The following is a 6,000-nucleotide window of genomic DNA, read 5'->3' as shown; positions in this document are numbered from 1 at the left end:
ACTGAATTAGCTTTACAATCATTGCACAGTACAGAAGGGAGCGACTGGTAATGGTAGCTCGGTTCGTAAAGTCCCCCAACACAAGATATTGCTCTGGAACTTTTTAATATGCATCTCTTCCAAGAAACAGAAGTAAAATTCGACATCTTGAAACAACTGCCTCCTCATCAGGGAATTGAACCCCGGTATCCCGCGTGACAGGCAGGGATACTCACCTCTACACTAACGAGGAACTGACGTGTACCAGCTCTGTCAGAGCAGGAATCGAGTCACTGTGAACAGAACTGGACACCAGGAGAAGTCGACAGACACATTGAGAGACAGAGAAAAACCGACAAACAGGGAGAGACAGACAGCGAGATAAGGACAACAAGATGAAAATCGGATATCACTGATCAGAATGGGAGGAAATCCGTGTTAAATTAAATAGATACCATGAGTGGGGAAGAAGCCACGCTGGAAAAACCCTTTGAAGTTTAAGGCCAACGCCTTAACCACTCGGCTATCCTGGTCTTGTGAGAGCTTGGTTTGTGTCTCAGTGACAAACTGGGCTTCAACCCCAACCACACATACAAACACATGCACATAGTCTTTTAGTGAGCATTTACGAACATTTTTAGGAATAATGACACGGGGGCAACTCTCCCACTCTGTTTCGAGTAATGCTCTGGGACCTTTCATATCCACCCGAGGTTGCAGACGGAGCTTCAATTTAACATTTCATCCGAAAGTCAACAGCTTCAACATTGCAAAATTCTCCAAGGGCTGCACTTGAGTGTTAGCCAAGATGATATGCTCAAGTCCAAGGGAGTGCGACTTGAACACACAAAGTCCTGATTCAGTCGAGAATGCTGCCACTGAACCAAAGCCGATACAAAAGTTCACAACCGTATTATTTTCCCCAAGTCCTTTTTATAAGTTCCAGGACATACCAAATTCATGGTGATGATTTCCACAGACAGTTGCACATACACAGAGACAAAAATAGAGATAGACAGACACAGAGACACACATAACCAAAAATGTACACGCAAAACGGGCATACACAGATGCCTCAGACATCTCGCGGGATAGACAGGCTGAATCACTGTCGCTACTTTGACTGATTGTTGCGATTTTTTAATCGGATGTATCGTGAATATTGCAGATTAATAAAAATGAGAACAAATGTCAACGTTGAAAGGTGTGGGACGTTATTCCAATTATCACATGATCAGTTTGTTCGAGAACTGGTTAAATTGTGAAATGAAATGAAAAATGCTGCGAATCGTAGTCGGCAGGATTCGAACCTGCGCGGGAAAATCCCAATGGATTTCTAGTCCATCGCCTTAACCACTCGGCCACGACTACTGTGTCGCTTGCTTTTTAAACGTTATTCAGAAAAAACTCAGTCATCCATCTCTGTGCAGCAGACGGCCAAAGAATCCTGAAAAAGTCTCCGTTAGCTCAAAATCTGGAAGAGGCAAATTCCTCTACCTGTATTTTCACAGTTCGATTTCGCTCTGGAATTTTTAATATGTATCTACCAAGAAACAGAAGTAAAAATCAACATTTTGAAACATCTGCCTCCCCTTCGGGGAATTGAACCCCGTCTCCCGCGTGACAGGCGGGGATACTCACCACTATACTAACGAGGAACTGACGGATAGCTGCTCTGTCGGAGCAGGAATCGAGCTGTGAACAGAACAGGACACCATGAGAAGTCGACAGACACATTGAGAGACAGAGACAAACCGACAAACAGGGAGAGACAGACACCGAGATAGAGACAACGAGAGACAGAAAGTGTGAGACTGAGAAGGAGAGGCAGATTGGGTGAGAAAAAGACGCAAACACATACAGAGACAGAGATTTGTGTGTTTGATCTATCAAGAGAGAAAGGGAAAGAGTGAGAGAAAGACAATGATAAAGGCAGTGACAAGGAGAGAGACAGATAGAGAGAAAGAGATAGAGACTAAAACAGAAAATGATGGAAATACTTCTCAGGTTAGAGGCAGGGAATAACAGAGACAGGCAAAGAAATGGACAGACCGAAATGATGGGAAAGAGAGAGCCAGTCAGACAAAGAATCTGAGAGAACCCATTGGAACAGACGTGGGCACCGTGAGAAAGAGACAGATTGAGAGACTGAGACAAACGGAGAAACAGGGACAGACAGAGTGAGTCAGACTGAGAGAGACAAAGACTGAGACATATAAACACATACACAGCTCTGTGGAGAGAGAGAGAGAGGCAGAGACCGAACGACACAGATACATTTCACAATTTCATTTCATTATCGGTTCAGAGTGACACATATTTACAGAAAATTGTTGATTCAACCGATGAAAATCGGACATCACTGATCAGAATGGGAGGAAATCTGTGTTAAAATAAATAGAAACCAGGAGTGGGGAAGAACCCACGGTGGAAACCCTTTGAAGTTTAAGGCCAACGACATAACCACTCGGTTATCCTGGCCCTGTGAGAGTTTGGATTCTGTCTCTGTGACAAACTGGGCTTCAACCCCAACCCCACATACAAACACATGCACATTGTCTTTTAGTGAGCATTTACGAACATTTTTAGTAATATTTACACGAGGGCAACACTCCTACTCTGTTTCGAGTAATGCTCTGGGACCTTTCATATCCACCCGAGGGTGCAGACGGAGCTTCAATTTAACATTTCATCCGAAAGTCAACAGCTTCAACATTGCAAAATTCCCCAAGTGCTGCACTTGAGTGTTAGCCAAGATGATATGCTCAAGTCCAAGGAGTGCGACTTGAACACACAAACTCCTGATTCAGTCGAGAATGCTGCCACTGAACCAAAGCCGATACAAAAGTTCACAACCGTATTATTTTCCCCAAGTCCTTTTTATAAGTTCCAGGACATACCAAATTCATGGTGATGATTTCCACAGACAGTTGCACATACACAGAGACAAAAATAGAGATAGACAGACACAGAGACACACATAACCAAAAATTTACACGCACCAACGGGCATGCACAGCTGCCTTAGACATCTCGAGGGATAGACAGGCTGAATCACTGTCGCAACTTTGACTGATTGTTGCGATTTTTTAATCGGATGTATCGTGAATATTGCAGATTAATAAAAATGAGAACAAATGTCAGTGTTGAAAGGTGTCGGACGGTATTCCAATTATCACATGATCAGTTTGTTCGAGAACTGGTTAAATTGTGAAATGGAATGAAAAATGCTGAGAATCGTAGTCGGCAGGATTCGAACCTGCGCGGGAAAATCCCAATGGATTTCTAGTCCATCGCCTTAACCACTCGGCCACGACTACTGTGTCGCTGGCGTTTTAAACGTTACTCAGAAAAAACTCAGTCATCCATCTCTGTGCAGCAGACGGCCAAAGAATCCTGAAAAAGTCTCCGTCAGCTAAAAATCTGGAAGAGGCAAACTCCACTACCTGTATTTTCACAGTTCGATTTCGCTCTGGAATTTTTAATATGTATCTACCAAGAAACAGAAGTAAAAATCAACATTTTGAAACATCTGCCTCCCCGTCGGGGAATTGAACCCCGGTCTCCCGCGTGACAGGCGGGGATACTTGCCACTATACTAACGAGGAACTGACGGATAGCTGCTCTGTCGGAGCAGGAATCGAGCTGTGAACAGAACTGGACACCATGAGAAGTCGACAGACACATTGAGAGACAGAGACAAACCGACAAACAGGGAGAGACAGACACCGAGATAGAGACAACGAGAGACAGAAAGTGTGAGACTGAGAAGGAGAGGCAGATTGGGTGAGAAAAAGACTCAAACACATACAGAGACAGAGATTTGTGTGTTTGATCTATTAAGAGAGAAAGGGAAAGAGTGAGAGAAAGACAATGATAAAGACAGTGACAAGGAGAGAGACAGATAGAGAGAAAGAGATAGAGACTAAAACAGAAAATGATGGAAATACTTCTCAGGTTAGAGGCAGGGACTAACAGAGACAGGCAAAGAAATGGACAGACCGAAATGATGGGAAAGAGAGAGCCAGTCAGACAAAGAATCTGAGAGAATCCCATTGGAACAGACGTGGGCACCGTGAGAAAGAGACAGATTGAGAGACTGAGACAAACGGAGAAACAGGGACAGACAGAGTGAGTCAGACTGAGAGAGACAAAGACTCAGACATACAAACACATACACAGCTCTGTGTAGAGAGAGAGAGAGGCAGAGACCGAGCGACACAGACACATTTCACAATTTCATTTCATTATCGGTTCAGAGTGACACATAGTTACAGAAAATTGTTGATTCAACCGATGAAAATCGGACATCACTGATCAGAATGGGAGGAAATCTGTGTTAAAATAAATAGAAACCAGGAGTGGGGAAGAACCCACGGTGGAAAACCCTTTGAAGTTTTAGGCCAACGACATAACCACTCGGTTATCCTGGCCCTGTGAGAGCTTGGATTCTGTCTCTGTGACAAACTGGGCTTCAACCCCAACCCCACATACAAACACATGCACATAGTCTTTTAGTGAGCATTTACTAACATTTTGAGGAATATTGACACGGGGGCAACTCTCCTACTCTGTTTCGAGTAATGCTCTGGGACCTTTCATATCCACCCGAGGGTGCAGACGGAGCTTCAATTTAACATTTCATCCGAAAGTCAACAGCTTCAACATTGCAAAATTCCCCAAGTGCTGCACTTGAGTGTTAGCCAAGATGATATGCTCAAGTCCAAGGAGTGCGACTTGAACACACAAACTCCTGATTCAGTCGAGAATGCTGCCACTGAACCAAAGCCGATACAAAAGTTCACAACCGTATTATTTTCCCCAAGTCTTTTTTATAAGTTCCAGGACATACCAAATTCATGGTGATGATTTCCACAGACAGTTGCACATACACAGAGACAAAAATAGAGATAGACAGACACAGAGACACACATAACCAAAAATTTACACGCACCAACGGGCATGCACAGCTGCCTTAGACATCTCGAGGGATAGACAGGCTGAATCACTGTCGCAACTTTGACTGATTGTTGCGATTTTTTAATCGGATGTATCGTGAATATTGCAGGTTAATAAAAATGAGAACAAATGTCAGTGTTGAAAGGTGTGGGACGTTATTCCAATTATCACATGATCAGTTTGGTAGAGAACTGGTTAAATTGTGAAATGGAATGAAAAATGCTGAGAATCGTAGTCGGCAGGATTCGAACCTGCGCGGGAAAATCCCAATGGATTTCTAGTCCATCGCCTTAACCACTCGGCCACGACTACTGTGTCGCTGGCTTTTTAAACGTTACTCAGAAAAAACTCAGTCATCCATCTCTGTGCAGCAGACGGCCAAAGAATCCTGAAAAAGTCTCCGTCAGCTAAAAATCTGGAAGAGGCAAACTCCTCTCCCTGTATTTTCACAGTTCGGATTTCGCTCTGGAATTTTTAATATGTATCTACCAAGAAACAGAAGTAAAAATCAACATTTTGAAACATCTGCCTCCCCATCGGGGAATTGAACCCCGGTCTCCCGCGTGACAGGCGGGGATACTCACCACTATACTAACGAGGAACTGACGGATAGCTGCTCTGTCGGAGCAGGAATCGAGCTGTGAACAGAACTGAACACCATGAGAAGTCGACAGACACATTGAGAGACAGAGACAAACCGACAAACAGGGAGAGACAGACACCGAGATAGAGACAACGAGAGACAGAAAGTGTGAGACTGAGAAGGAGAGGCAGATTGGGTGAGAAAAACACTCAAACACATACAGAGACAGAGATTTGTGTGTTTGATCTATTAAGAGAGAAAGGGAAAGAGTGAGAGAAAGACAATGATAAAGACAGTGACAAGGAGAGAGACAGATAGAGAGAAAGAGATAGAGACTAAAACAGAAAATGATGGAAATACTTCTCAGGTTAGAGGCAGGGACTAACAGAGACAGGCAAAGAAATGCACAGACCGAAATGATGGGAAAGAGAGAGCCAGTCAGACAAAGAATCTGAGAGAATCCCATTGGAACAGACGTGG

The 6,000-nt window shown here is 43.8% G+C and overlaps 5 non-coding genes across 5 annotated transcripts; all 5 read right to left on the bottom strand.

Annotated features, from left to right (window-relative positions):
• Positions 1–1,268: 1,268 nt before the first annotated feature.
• Positions 1,269–1,350, bottom strand: trnas-aga (transfer RNA serine (anticodon AGA)). The gene has a single exon. It is a non-coding gene; the product is annotated as a tRNA-Ser (tRNA).
• A 1,866-nt stretch (positions 1,351–3,216) lies between these two features.
• On the bottom strand, positions 3,217–3,298 carry trnas-aga (transfer RNA serine (anticodon AGA)). The gene has a single exon. It is a non-coding gene; the product is annotated as a tRNA-Ser (tRNA).
• A 216-nt stretch (positions 3,299–3,514) lies between these two features.
• trnad-guc (transfer RNA aspartic acid (anticodon GUC)) lies at positions 3,515–3,586 on the bottom strand. Its single transcript has one exon. It is a non-coding gene; the product is annotated as a tRNA-Asp (tRNA).
• A 1,581-nt stretch (positions 3,587–5,167) lies between these two features.
• On the bottom strand, positions 5,168–5,249 carry trnas-aga (transfer RNA serine (anticodon AGA)). The gene has a single exon. It is a non-coding gene; the product is annotated as a tRNA-Ser (tRNA).
• Positions 5,250–5,466: 217 nt separating this feature from the next.
• On the bottom strand, positions 5,467–5,538 carry trnad-guc (transfer RNA aspartic acid (anticodon GUC)). Its single transcript has one exon. It is a non-coding gene; the product is annotated as a tRNA-Asp (tRNA).
• Positions 5,539–6,000: the final 462 nt, after the last annotated feature.

Source organism: Pristiophorus japonicus, chromosome 23 (assembly GCF_044704955.1).
Source record: "Pristiophorus japonicus isolate sPriJap1 chromosome 23, sPriJap1.hap1, whole genome shotgun sequence".
NCBI lineage: Eukaryota > Metazoa > Chordata > Chondrichthyes > Pristiophoridae > Pristiophorus > Pristiophorus japonicus.
The sequence above is the reverse complement of the archived record's forward strand: the minus strand, read 5'-3'. Positions and strand labels throughout refer to the sequence as shown.